This window comes from Pan troglodytes, chromosome 13 (assembly GCF_028858775.2).
Source record: "Pan troglodytes isolate AG18354 chromosome 13, NHGRI_mPanTro3-v2.0_pri, whole genome shotgun sequence".
Classification (NCBI taxonomy): domain Eukaryota; kingdom Metazoa; phylum Chordata; class Mammalia; order Primates; family Hominidae; genus Pan; species Pan troglodytes.
The window spans coordinates 48926109-48941338 of record NC_072411.2 but is presented as its reverse complement, the minus strand read 5'-3'; the positions used below and the strand labels follow the sequence as shown (position 1 = coordinate 48941338).

The window sequence follows — 15230 nt, the reverse complement described above, 5'->3', positions numbered from 1 at the left end:
AAATGCTGCAGGCTTTGTAGTGTGGCTTTCCACTGGCTGAATGTTAGAGCAAAACCAAATGTTTATTAATTCTGTCACACTGCTAATAGAACTGTTCTTTTGATTCAACAAACAGAAGCCTGTGTTCTTTGGATGGTTATTTTATTTCCCATAGAGTCTGCATGCTGTTGGCTGATAATCACAATGGCTATGTATCTATTTGGCTCTACTGGAAAATAAAAAAGCAATTTTTAAAATTTGTTTTTGCAATAGTTCTGAAAATACATATTCAAAAATTCTTGAGAAAGTTTCTGGAAATTACTTTTTTTCCTGAGACACATTTTTTTTAATTGTAGAACTGCTAAAATAAAGACCAATGATGGATAGACAGATGAAGTCTCGAGTGTTTTTCCAGCTGCATTTGAGATACCCTCTTGAATCAATCATTGTCTTCTTTAATATATTGTTTTAACTATTTTATGTATATATATATAGAAAGAGAGAGAGACAGAGAGAGGGAGAGAGAGAGAGAGACAGAGAGAGAGAGACAGAGAGAAACATTAACCTACCTACCACCCCCCAGCCATATACACACCACACTCCATGGTTACTGCCTTACTCAAGAGGATGGAAATAATAAATAATAAAGCCGCTGTGACAAGACAGGAATAGAGAGTAGTCAAGCACATAGAGTGGAGCACAACTCTAGGTTCAAATGTCCTCTCTGCCCTCTTGGCCATGTGATTTTGGACAAATTACTTAATCTGTCCATGCATTATTATTTATTTATTTATTTATTTTATTTATTTATTTTATCTATGAAATTAGCATAAAGATAATATAACCGTGACTCTGTAAACCCAAAGTTTTGGGATTACAGGAGTAAGCCACCGCTCCTGGTGTGAATGAAAACTTATCTCACTATCTCAAGTGAATAAAACTAACTTTTGATTAATGACAGCTTTAAATAATGTCTTGGTGTCATTTATGTGGACTCTTCTGCAAGAGTGATTGAGGATTAACAAGTTAGTTCATGGAAGAGCACCAGCAGCTGGTATTGTGATTATTGTCCTAGCCCTTGATGCCTTAATGCAATGCATTTCTGTCCTACAGTTTAACTTTGCCTGGATGCACCTTTTCCTAGGAGCATTCAAATGTAAGTGTACTAAAGTTTTTCACCTCTTAAATTCTTCTGTTTGCTTTTTTTTTTTGAGACAGGGTCTCAATCTGTCACCTGGGCTGGGGTGGTATAGTGGTGCAATCTCGGTTCACTGCAACCTCTAACTCCTGGGTTCAAGCAATTCCCCCACCTCAGTCTCCCAAGTAGCTGGGACTGCAGGTACACACCACCTTGTCCAGCTAATTTTTTGTACTGTTTGGTAGAGACGAGGTTTCACCATGTTGGCCAGGCTGGTCTCAAACTCCTGACCTCAAGTGATCCACCCAGTTCGGCCTCCCAACGTGCTGGTATTACAGGCATGAGCCACCATGCCTGGCCACTTCTGTTTGCTTCTTATCATTGTTTTTGCTCTACTTTTAAACCATTAGCTTTCATTTTTTATTTCCTTTATTAGTTGCTCATCCTGCAATTTTCTGATTTTAATCTGTTGCAAACTGAGAAAACACATTATCAACCCAGTTAAAATTTGAAATAAATTGGGAGTAATTTGATTTAGAGTAAGAACTTGGAGGCTTCCCTCTGAGTAAAGCAAATCCTCTTGACCGCATAAATTTTGTACTTGGTGTTATCTATTTCACTTTCTAGGAACTTTTTTGCTTTTAAATGTAAAGGTGTTGCTATTGAAATGAAATACGGAAATGTTTTAAAAAGTGAAGGTGTTAGATAAGTCACTTTGGAGAAAATGAAGTGTAATATTAAAATGAATTTCCTTCTGAATTTACTTTTGTTCATAGAAAGCCTGGCTACAGAGTAAAAAATGAGCTAGAGGAGGTAGTAAGGCACAGGTAACAATATTTGCTACAGGAGTGTATGAGGAACCTAACGAATGAATTTAAATATCACCTTGACTGCATTTGAAATCCCATGTGGCAATAGGTTCACTACCTCCCACTTTGCTTCCAGAAAATAGAATTGGTCACTAGGGATCACTACAAAAATTCTCAGATTGTCTTCCCAGACCAGGAGCAGCTAAATTTTGGAAATGCAAATTTTCTGCCTCATCTCAGACCTGTTGACTCAGAAACTCAGGGTGGGTCCAGCAATCTGTATTGTAACAGTCCTTCCAGGTAATTCTGATGCAGGCTAAAGTTTAAGACTCAATGGCCAAGGCTGGCAGTGATCAAGCCTGATTACATATTAGAATCACCTGAGGAACTCACAGCCCCATTAATTCAATTAAGATAACAACCAGAGACCTCAGGTGATTTCACTGTAAACATAGTCAACGTCTCTAGACCATTCTTACAAGCACCGAGCAAAGTAAGTCACTGTTGCTTAAAAGCCATACTTTAAAAAGGCTCTGCAATAGATTGAAAGTTTTTATTTCTCAAAATTCATGTGTTGAAATCCTAACCCAAGTGATGGTAATAGGTTGGGCCTTTGGGAAGCGATTAGGTCATGAGGGTGGAGCCCTTATGAAGGGCTTAAAAAGCCCCCTTACAAAAGAAACCTCAGAAAGCTCACTAGCTTCCTTTCACCGTTTGAGGACACAGCAAAAAGACAGCTCCTATGAACCAGGAAGTGGGCATTCATCAGACACAGAACCTACCAGTGCCTTGATTTTGAACTTCTCATCCTCTGCAACTGTAAGACATAAAATTATTTTGTTTATAAGCCACTTAGTCTATGATAATCTTTGGTCCCTGCACTTTTTATACTAATATTTTACTATGTTTGCTTCAGCATGGAAGATATCTATTAAAATGCAAATGTTATCGGTGAGAGCTGATATCCAGAATTAATATACATTAATATCTTTTCTCCTACTAATCTAGCAGTTCTGTAGCAGTGTTTCTCAAATATTAGAGTGCATCAGAATCATGTAGAGGCGAGGTTAAACAAAGCTTGCTATGCCCCACCTTCGGAGTTTCTGATTTGGAAGGTCTGCAGAGAGACTCAACCATTTGCATTTCTAATAAGTTCCAGGTGAGATAGTGATGCTGGTCCTGGGAGCATAAAAACTATTGCTCCTTGTAAATTTGTTTAAGTTCCTTGTAGATTCTGGATATTAGACCTCTGTCAGATGGATGGGTAGGTTGCAAAATTTTTCTCCTATTCCGTAGGTTGTCTGTTCACTCTGGTGATAGTTTCTTTTGCTGTGCAGAAGCTCTTTAGTTTAATTGGGTCCCATTTGTCAATTTTTGCTTCTGTTGCAATTGCCTTTCATGTTTTTGTCATGAAATCTTTGCCCGTGCCTCTGTTCTGAATGGTATTGCCTAGATTTTCTTCTAGGGTTTTTATAGTTTTGGGTTTTACATGTAAGTCTTTAATCCACCTGGAGTTAATTTTTGTATGAAGTGTTAAGAAAGAGGTCCAGTTTCAACTTTCTGCATATGGCTAACTAGTTTTCCCAGCACCATTTATTAAATACGGAATTCTTTGCCCATTGCTTGTTTTTGGCAGGTTTGTTGAAGATCAGATGGTTGTAGATGTGTGGTCTTATTTCTGAGATCTCTATTCTGTTCCATTGGTCTGTGTGTCTCTTTTGGTACTAGTACAATGCTGTTTTGGATACTGCAGCCTTCTAGTATAGTTTAAAGTCAGGAAGTATGATGCCTCCAGCTTTGTTCTTTCTCCTTAGGATTGTCTTGGCTATATGGGCTCTTATTAGGGTCCATATGAATTTGAAAGTAGTTTTTTCTAGTTCTGCAAATAATGTCAATGGTAGTTTCATGGGAATAGCACTGAATCTATAAATTACTTTGGTCAGTTTGGCCATTTTCATGATATCGATTCTTCCTATCCATGAGCATGGAATGTTTTTCCATTTGTTTTTGTCCTCTCTGATTTACTTGAGCAGTGCTTTGAAGTTGTCCTTGAAGAGGTCCTTCAAAAAGTGGGCAAGGGACAGGAATAGACACTTCTCAAAAGAAGACATTTATGCAGCCAACAAACATGGAAAAAAAGCTCAACATCACTGGTCATTAGAGAAATGCAAATCAAAACCACAGTGAGATAGCATTTCATGCCAGTCAGAATGGCAATTATTCAGAAGTCAAGAAACAACAGATTCTGGTGAGGCTGTGGAGAAATAGGAACGCTTTTATGCTGTGGGTGGGAATGTAAATTAGTTCAACCCCTGTGGAAGACAGTGTGGCAATTCCTCAAGGTTCTAGAACCAGAAATATCATTTAACTCAGCAATCCCATTACTGGGTATATAACCAAAGGAATATAGATCATTCAGGAATATAATCATAAAGATACAGGCATGCATATGTTCATTGCAGCACTCTTCACAAGAGCAAAGACATGGAATAAACCCACATGCCCATCAATGATAGACTGGATAAAGAAAATGTGGTACATATACACCATGAAATACTGTGAACTCATAGAAAGGAATGAGATCATATCCTTTGCAAGTACATGATTGGAGAGGCAACTCATTATCCTCAGCAAACCAACACAAGGACAGAAATCAAACACTGCACGTTCTCACTTACAAGTGGGAGCTGAACACTGAGAACAAATGAACACAGGGAGGGGAACAACACACACTGGGGCCTGTTGGGGCCAGGGTAGGAGGGAGAGCATCAGGCTAAATAGCTCATGCATGTTGGGCTTAATACCTAGGTGATGGGTTGATAGGTGTAGCAAACCACCATGGCACACGTTTACCTATGTAACAAACCTGCACATCCTGCACATGTATCCCAGAACTTAAAATACAATTAGGAAACAAAACAAAAAAGCATTGCTCCTAGGAAACACAGGCTTTGACAAATGGGATTCAAAACAAGCTTTAATGAGAGGGAAAGGAAGATATGATGCTCTCCTCCAAATAGGAGACCTGGGCAACAGGGAGGTCACCCTGGTGCAAAGAAATAGAAGAGTGGCTATAAGACAACCCACTTTAATAGAAAACCATAAAATATTGATGTACCTTATAAGTTTTCAACCATTTAGAAATTTAAAAATCATTTTTGCCCAATAACTATAAAAAATCGGTAGTGGGCCAGATTTGGTCTGGGGGATATGGTTTGCCTACTGTTGAATTAAAATATTCTGCTAGTATTGACATTTCAACCTTTTTTGTTCTTTAATTTTTAAGTTTTGTTTTCATTTTACTTAGTTATATTACTAGTAAATCTCTAACAGGGAACCTATACTGATTCTATTCACTCAATGGATATTACCTATTTCTAAAAAGCTAATTTAAATAATATCCATTTGATATGCATGGATTTCTGAGAGGGAAAGGAAGATATCATGATGCTCTTAGGTGGATTTTAAAAAGTCTGGTTTTTTTTTTTTTTTGGAATTATATGTTCTCATGCTTGTATTTGATCAACTTTCCTATTGTTCCTGAAAAAGAAAATTACATGATTATGATTAAAATAGTTTAGCTAATAGCACTAATTTCTGATTTCCAAATTTTTCTCCAATATTTTCCAGAATGTATAGCGTAGCAAAATGGAAATAGAAGCATGCTTAAAAATGCAGACACCTGGGCCTCAGTTTTGTAACTTTTTTTTAGTAAACCTGGGATAAAGCCCAGAAATGAGCAATCCAGGTGATGTTGCTGAAAATGGTCTTTTATTTATTTATTTTTTTGGTGGTGTTTGAAAAAAATTTTTTTTTGCTTTATATATTTGGGTGCTCTGATGTCAGATGTATGTATTTATAATTGCTAGGTCCTCCTGGTGAGGGTGGAACTTCTTATTCAGGAGAACTCATGGCCTTTCTTACTAAATGTCTCTGAAGTTTAGAAGTAAAATAGAAATATTTTTCTTTCTGAAAGTAGTTCAAGTATACATTTGCTTTGTTCACAGGATGATCTTTTGTGACCTCGTCAGAAAAATAAAAATTGTTTAGTTTTCTACTTTAAGATCTTAAGATCAAATTCTTTTAAATTGAACTTTTTAAAAAAAGATATAATGCACAGGTTTATCTAAATTCAGGAGAGATTAGAAACTTTTTGATAGGTCCACTACTCCCAGCTGTAGAAATCAATTTAGTTGGCAGAGTACATGGGAACAGTGCACTGAGCTGCATTCTAGCGATTCTCATGACTGTTGAGCTTTCCATGTGATGATAGCTATCATATTCCTGCAATACTAATGGAAATGTCTACTGATAGTGGTGCTGTCATGCTGTTGACAGACCATTGTGATCAGAAAACATATAGCACTTCTAAAAAAAAAAAAAAAAGAAAGAAAGAAAAACTATGATCAGCAGTTGTTAGCTTACTTTTAATTTTCTTGTTCCTTTTGTAAACTCCAGTTTAGGACCCAACATACATTTTTATGCCAAGGTAGTAGCGAGTTTATAATGAGCTTTGAGTCTCCCTGCATAGGAACAAAGATTGCTTTCCCAGGTGTCTTCAAATAAGACTTTGGTCACTTAATTTGAAGGTTACACATGCTGAGGAGTTGGGGTGGGGGTGGTTCCCCTAAGAGACACAGCTGTCATATTTAAACAGTTAAGCAAATTAGGAAAGCTCTTGTAGAATCTACTCACTGGGAAGGAAGAAAGGAGTCCAGTTCTCAGAATCTTTTGCTTTATTAAAAACAAGTTTAGCAAATACATCTATTAGGAAAGAATACTACCAGAGGAAACCCTTCTTTCTAGAAATCTATGCCCATCAACTCATAAAAGGTCTCAATTGAGGATATTTAGACAAGATTATAAAGAAATGTTTGATGTTTTAAAAATGTGTTTACCTATTAACTCAAAATTTTCACCTACATAGAATATTGTGCTTCATGAAAGCCTTTCGATATGCCTACAGAATAGCCCATCGTGTTCTGGGAGATGTTCTGGGAGACTTTCCTCCAAAAACCTCTCTTCATTCATTTGATCTGTCTGTGAATTGTACTAAAAGTTGGTGTACAACTGAAATGGGCATGTCATAGGTTGGCTGTAAGGGACGCTGTGTTGGAGTCACTTCCTTAAACTATACATCAGTTTGAACGGGCTGCCTCTTGTCTTATTTGGCTTTGGGAACATTCTTTTTTTAATAGTCATGTTTACTCGGACATTCAACCTTGTCCTCATATTTGGTTCCTGTATTCAGCATAGAGAAAGATAGAAGTAGCTGCTTATCAGAGACAGTTTGCCAAGTTCCAGGGTCCCCAGGGAAATGTCTTGAGTAGAACACTCCAGAATATTTCCTAATTTTGATGCTGTAAAACAGTTAGTATTCAGCTCAGGCTGATAGGCAATTCTTGTATTCACGCCATACTAGGTGTTATACTATAGAAGGCATAAAAACACGTTTCAAGCAGTATGTTTTCCTTCCTGGCATTTAGGAAAAACTAAACTCGAGAAGTTTTAAATGTCACTCTGGATTTGCTTGTTTTCTATAGCAGAGGGTTATTTGTTAAGATCATAAAGATACTTTTGTGAATGGTACCTTATCAAAAAAAGAATATTACTACCTCTCATTTGCCACTGTGCCTCTTTTTCAGCAATAATATACTTCTGATCTTGGTGTAAATGTCATATTGTGTGAATATGCAAACATCACATCCGCCTACATATGTTCTGTTGCTTAGTAATTCTTGGCACTGGAGCACAGTGAATTCTGTGCCTAATAAATGAGATATCCATCAGAATGAAAAATGAACTATGTTGGTCTCTTGAATAAGATATCTCTATTTCAGATTTTAGTTTTGAAAGTAGGCTGCGTCGTTGTGTATGGTGGTAAAGAAATTCAGAAGGGAATTGAATTCAAGGCTAACATTTGTTTACTTATTCATGAAAAAATGCCCACCATTTCCTAAGACATTAGCCAGTATTTCATTTAAAGATACTTAGATTTTTAGATTGATGAGGTTTTATTTGAAAAATGTAAAATTTACTTTAATCTGTAAAAGTCTTTCACAGTAAAATACTTATATAATTATTTTTGTCACCCTTTTCAACTCTAAGCCCCCATCTCTTTTTTGTAACATTCATTCATAAAGCTCTGTAATATGAGGTTTTCACTAGGGATCCATCAGCAACTTCAAATCATTGAATTAAAAAATATCTATTAACTCAATTTATTATTTCTCTGAATTGAAGAGACACTACCTCTGCCCAATTAAATATACTTTTCTCTATTTGGGACTTTGAATCTACCAAACAGGGTACCAGATTTCACATTTTAAAATGTCACCCTCTCCCCCGAGATGACTTAAACATCACTGTTTTCTCAGTCCTCACCTTGTGCTAAAGACTGGTGACACAAAGGTGAAAAGATACCACCTCTCTCATTCAGAATCTCATGCTCTTGTGAAAAAGACAGATATGTACTTTGTTACAGCAGACATTTTGACCAAGCCACCAAGAAACAAGAGAGATCGTACAACAAAACAGATACAGAATCATTTTAAAAAAGAAAACAAGAATCAGATGACTCATGAAGCCCTTGTTCACGTTGAGAAATGTTAAATAAGTAAATAAATAAAATATAAAAAAATAAAATATTAGGAAATTGAGGGAAAACAGTTTGGAGAGAGTTGTTAGTTAATAATACTTTAAGTCATAACCTCTCCCAAGGTGGAAGAAGTATAGGGTGTTCCGCACTTTACCACAAATCAAGAGCGGGGCCTTTAAAAGGACTACTAAGAATTTGAGACATGAATTCTTCAGTTTTTGGAATGGGTGCAGAGTATACTGCTGGGAAAATTGAAACAGAGGTTCACCTCAACTTCCTGAGTTTGCTAGGTCTTCAGTAGATCAGCTGTTTACCATATCATAGGATAAAGCCAACAACAACCTTAACTAAATACATATTTTATATCCCTTACTTCAAGTGAACATAGAGTAGAACTATGAATGATCTTTTATAGCCAAGTTATTTTTATTTCAGCTGAAATACTGTGCTTCTGTGCCCTGGCCTGACTTCTGAATGCTGAAAATCCTGCTCTTTCTCTTCACACATTGTCTATTGGGTACTTTACCCCTTCTCATAGTTCCAGCTACCTACTATGGGAAGATGTTTTTCAATTCTTTATCAATATACTCTTGACTCATATCTAATGACATATGTGACTGTTATAACTGGCTGTCCCATGGGTACTTCAGATTTCCGTTTATACAAGCCTGAACTAATAATTTTAAAATAATTCTTCAATTTGTTCCTCCTTTTATGTTCTATCTCACATAGATAACACAATTATCCACCCAGCTGTCACCAAATCTAGAAGAGTAAGAGCCAAATTTAATACATAGGTACTTCTTCACCTTTCAGTTCCTATAAATTACTACCTAATGTTAGGTTTCCCATTCCTTTTTCCTCTCTTATCTTCATCACAGCTAGCATAGTCTAACTCGTCATCACTTGTCTAGACTCTCACTTAACAACTTTCCTGACTCCATTCCTGTTCCACTAAAATTTATCTTTAATAATATTTCTAGAATGAGGATTGTTTTAAAAACAAAAATCTGAACATGGAATTCTCTTGATTAAAATTTATTCAGTAATTTGTTAAAATTCAATCTTTAGAATATGATAAACATTGCTTCCTTGAGCTTGCTCCTTCTTGTACTCTAGCCAGATCTCCTATTACCCTCTGCCTTTTACTTTATGCTCATGCAACCTATACACCGTCTGTAGTTCCCACTTACATCATGCTATGTTCCTCCTGTGTTCCTGTTCTCATGCCATTTTCTTTGCCTGAAATGCCCTCTCCAGTGACACTCACGTTAATGCTATGAAGCTCTCACTAAATGTCTTGTGTGCAATGGTAAAATTTACTCTGAACACTTTTATTTTTATCTTTGCACTGTCTTAATTTTTGTATTTATTTGTTTGGGTCCCTGCCAGATAGTGTTGCTTTTGAATAACCAATGCATAACTAAGAACTTGGTATATTAGAAGTGTTAGATGATCGAATGAGTTAATACATAAATGTCTACTAGTCCTGCTTGGTCTTTTATGCTGTACATGTATAATTCCTGTGAAGGTATAGAGAGGTAATATTTGAACTAGTAGGCCAAAAAGATATTCTAGATAGTTGATCAGATAGAATACACAAGCGCCATGACAGAAGTGATACTGAAAGAATTGTAATTTTGAAATTATCTGTGATATGGGTAAAAAGAAAGAAACATGAGTCAAGAACAACAGTCAGGAGATCTTGGCAGTTGTCCAAGATGAGTATATTTAAAGGGGGATTGGAAAAGAAAATAAGTGTACTTGAGATACTATCAAGAAATATTCAGCCAGAAAAATTGAATATATCAGCTATAAGTGTTAGTGAAGAAAAGTCTTCAGTGTTAAGAAGGCTTAACCATATGATTTGTGACTTCTTAAACATGGGTGAGTAATTGAGAAAAGATGTTTAATCTCCCTGGACTTGGAAAGATTCTAATTTATATAGAATTAACACTATTAAACCCATTGATATTTGTAGTTTTTCTATTTCTGTCATGATGGAGTAACTGGTATTAATCCAGCCCTATTGTTGTAGATGATTAGAAAAATAGACCAAATATAAAACAACTGATTTCAGATATTGGACAAAAGATGACATAGAACTGTTAAGCCTAAGAGAAAAGAAATAAGTGAAGTGAGCTCTGTAACATCCCTTGCTTTCTTCATGGAGTCACTTTCTGAATCATAGCATGGGGGATGGAGGGATTCTGGAGAGAAAGAAATCATAATTTGGGAAATGGGGTTGGGATGAGGCAGCTTGAATTTGCAGGATGGAATACCAAAGAGCAAGAAACTAGAAGGAAAGAGCTTCTGAAATATTCACAAGAGTTGCCTTCAATCTGTCGCTGAATAATAATGTATGCATGTGCAGAGAGAAACTTTATGAAACAAACTATGATCAGTTATCAAGGAGCTGCAAGTTGAACAATTCCCAGAGCTCACACAATGCTGGGAGTTTCCATTATGCAGAACGGAAAGACCTCACTGGGTAACTGAGGCCTTAGGTAGTACCCCAGAAAGGCGGAGCCAGACTACACTTGAGTAAAGCCTACTTTAAATCAACTTTAAAAACATGTTATGAATATATCAGGCTGGTCCATGAGTAATAAAGTGAAAGATACAAAGATAAAATGGATAATACTTCAGGTGAATATTAGATGAAAACTCCCTAAAATGCAAACTGACCCAAGGGGGAAAAAAGAAAAAAAATGAACAAAAGGCAAAAAATAGCAAAATTGGCACAAAATTATAAAAATTAAAAATCAGAGTGCAAAATTGTTTAATAAAAATTTTAATAAAATTTAAATTAAGTATTTAAAAAATTTAAAAGTAAAAAATAGCAAAAAGGAAAAGGAAAAACTGACTCAAGAAAAAAAAGCATTTAAAAATAGATGGCTTTATATCCAATAATGAAATTGAATTTGTAATTAAAAATGTTTTCACAAAAGAATTCCAGTCTTAGGTGGCAACACCGATGAATTCTATCAAAGGTAAAGAAAAAAATATACCAATTCTATAAATTCATTTTTCCAGTAATAGAATATGTGAATACTTTCCAACTCATCTAATGAGGGCAGTATCAACCTTAAACTAAAACTAGGCAAAAACATTACAACAAAACAATATTAGAGTTTGATACCCCTATGAACTGAAATTAGATGCAAAAATCTTTAAATATTAGGAAGTCAAGCCCAGCAATATATCAAAAAGATAATAAATCATGATCAATTGGAATTTGCGCCAGAAATACAAAATTGGATTAACCATTGAAGATCTATTAATGTAATTTACCTTGTTAATAAGATAAATAAGAAAAAAGTAATAATTCTAGAACAGAGGTCAGCTTACAGGCCAGTCACCTATTTTTGTAAATAAAATTTTGCTATAACCCAGTCATACCAGTTTAAGTGTTGTTTATGGTTTTGTGTTACAATGGTAGAGTTAAATATCTGCAACAGAGAGCATATAACTTGTTAGCCTAAAATATTTACTATTGGGCCCTTTAAGAACAAATTTGCTGGCTGGCGCGGTGGCTCTGGCCTGTAATCCCAGCACTTTGGGAAGCCGAGGCGGGCGGATCACGAGGTCAGGAGATCGAGACCATCCTGGCTAACACGGTGAAACCCTGTCTCTACTAAACATATGAAAAAAAATTAGCCAGGCGTGGTAGCGGGTGCCTGTAGTCCCAGCTACTCGGGAGGCTGAGGCAGGAGAATGGCGTGAACCTGGGAGGCGGAGCTTGCAGTGAGCCGAGATCGCGCCACTGCACTCCAGCCTGGGTGACAAAGCGAGACTCTATCTCAAAAACAACAACAACAACAACGAACAAATTTGCCAACTCCTGCAGTAAATAGTAGGACAGAAAGAGAAGAAAATATACAGAGATTGGAAAGGAAGAAGTAAATTGTCTTTATTTCAGACAACATAATTATATAATCATGTACAAAGAAAATCCTACCTATTCTATAAAAACTCTCCTAGAAATAGTCAGTGAAAGTCACAGGAAACATGGTCTAATTTTAAAACTCAGGCTCTTTTTAATATTTTAGCCACAAATGCTTTAACTTTAAACATTTAACAAATTGTATCATTTTATGATATCACTGAAAAACCCCAAAAGCTTAGATATACATAACCTAACAAAATATTTACAAGACCTGTAGAGTAAAAAGAACCATACAGTGTTAACAGAAATAAACAATATAAAAATAAAAATAAATAGACATACCATGCTCATGGATTGGAAGGCTCAGAACTGTTAAAGGTGGCAGTTTTTCCCAACTAATTTATGGATCCAATGCAATACCAATGAAGCCTATGAGCAAGTTTTTAAATTATTTTTATTTTTTGGTGAAAATTTATAAACTGAATCTAAATTCTAAAGAAAAGCAGAATTGGAAAACTAATACTATCTAGTTTAAAGACTTACCAAAAAATTACATTAATGGAGTGAGTAGTAGTATTTGGTGTAAAAATCAATGAAATAGAATAGAAAATGCAGAAACAGACCTTTTTTGACAGGAAGAGCTACATCCTTGGAGTTCAAGTTACAGACAGAAACTCTGCAGATATTACATTACCTGCACGATACCATAAATATCTGTCTGGCAATGGCACACATGTTTAAGATATATGTTAAATATAACAATATGCTGGGAATTTATAGTACCCCTCCTTACTTAATTTATTTGAATTTGTTATAATTTTAACCAGACACTGAATCTATAATTTGATTACATGATAGTAGATGAACATCATTCTTTTGGGTAAATATCTAAGACTTGCCCAACCAACAATTCAGATTGTACATTCTTACAAAAAAGTATATTGTTATATTGACAATTTAAATATAGCACACAAAAATCCTGTGATTTTCATGTATATTATTTAAGTTATTTTTGAAATATGTATTCAATGTAAATGTGGAAGCCATAATTAATAAAACTTTTACAACTATTTCTGATTTTTTATATTTACTCGTAAGTTGCAAGAACAATTTACTTAACATATTACCAAATGTAAATTAAAAAAACAGATTATCTTGAAAGCAACAAGAGAACGATACTTTATATAGAGAGAAAAGGCAATTCTAATTGTGGCTGACAGCTTTTCAGAGACAATGGAGATCAGAAGACAAACTAAATGTTTAAAGTGTGAAAAGAAAATAAGTAAATCAGCATTCTATATTCAGTGAAAATATCTTGCCAAACATATAAGTTCAAGTTTTAACTTTTGACCTTGTTTCTTCTACTTGTTTAATAATCAAAAAAAGAGGTTTAAAGAGGGTTTTTTTTTCTTTTTTCTTTCTTTTTTTAATCATCCAGGCTGGAGGTCAGTGGTATATTCTCGATTCACTGCAACCTCCACCTCCCAGGTTCAAACTATTCTCCTGCCTCAGCCTCCACAGTAGCTGGGATTACAGGCGTGTGCCATCACGCCCGGCTAATTTTTGTATTTTTAGTAGAGACGGGGTTTCACTATGTTGCCCAGGCTAGTCTCCAACTCCTGACCTCAGCTGATCCTCCTGCCTAGGCCTCCCAAAGTGCCAGGATTACAGGCGCAAGCTACCTACCATGCCCAGCCAATAATCAGTAAAAGAGTATTATTAGCAATCATGAAAATAAGTCCTGATTTTCCAGACTGGACAGGAGCCTAAAATATATACATACACTCTACAGGCTGGATCTAAGCAAGATCCCCTTAACACTGAGTTTATTTGTAAAATCAAGCATGATATATATAATTAATACTAGGCAAAAAATAGATAAATAAATAAAATGTCTGCCCACTAAGAAGAATGTGGAAATAAATAGTGTGTTAGGCTTTCAGTATCTGAACATTAAGCATCTGATACACTCAAACAACTCTGCATGCTCTGAACCCCGGCTCACAAAGCAGTTGTCAGATAATTAAGTGGTTTTCCATGTATATCTGCCAAGAAGAAAAATGTAACAGATAGGCTCACACAAATCTTACATCTCATTTAGCAGTATCAATTTTTGTTGTTGTTAATTAATAAACTGGCATTCTACTTGATATATCAGTTTCTTAGAAGCTTGGTTAACACAAGTTGGCCTCCTTGAACATTATTATAATTGTATCCCTGAATGATCAATTTTCTGTATCTTTAAGACTTCTCTGAAACCAGGTTTCCCCATCCAAGAAATCTGTAAAGGATGAATAAAACCCTACACTCCTGAGTTTTTATTTTTTACTTTTTATTTTATATAATTTTAAACTTACAGAAGAGTTGGCAGAAGAATCCATTGGACTCTTACTATACCGTTTCCCCAAATTTAGAATTTGTACATTTTTTTTGCCATTTGTTTTATCATTTTTCTCTGTATACAACATACAGGTCTATGTACACTTACGTGCATACCAAGCATTGTTTCTAATAATGTATTAGAAATGTCGAGTTCCCTTTCTCTTAAATATTTGTGTATATTTCTTAGGAAAATGGGTATTCTTTCATATAACAGTCTGATTAGAAAAATCAGAAATTATCTATTATCCATAGTCTATGTTCAAATTGTTAATCATTACAATTATGTTCTTTATAGCCCCTTGTCCCATCCCCCTGTCCAGTGTCAATCCATTTAGTAGTAATATCGTCTTTAATTTTTATATCTAACAGTTTTTCATTCATTTTTTTCCTTTTTAAGTTTGACATTTTTGCAGCATGCAAAATGTACAGTATAAT

General features: G+C 35.3%; 1 long non-coding RNA gene across 1 annotated transcript in view; it reads right to left on the bottom strand.

The window, feature by feature from the left end:
- LOC107973699 (uncharacterized) overlaps positions 1–15230 on the bottom strand; it is a 73956-nt gene that overhangs the window by 13465 nt on the left and 45261 nt on the right. Inside the window, exon 7 of the long non-coding RNA XR_010149746.1 lies at positions 12756–12842. This is a non-coding gene — a long non-coding RNA (uncharacterized LOC107973699). The remainder of the gene's footprint in view (positions 1–12755; positions 12843–15230) is intronic.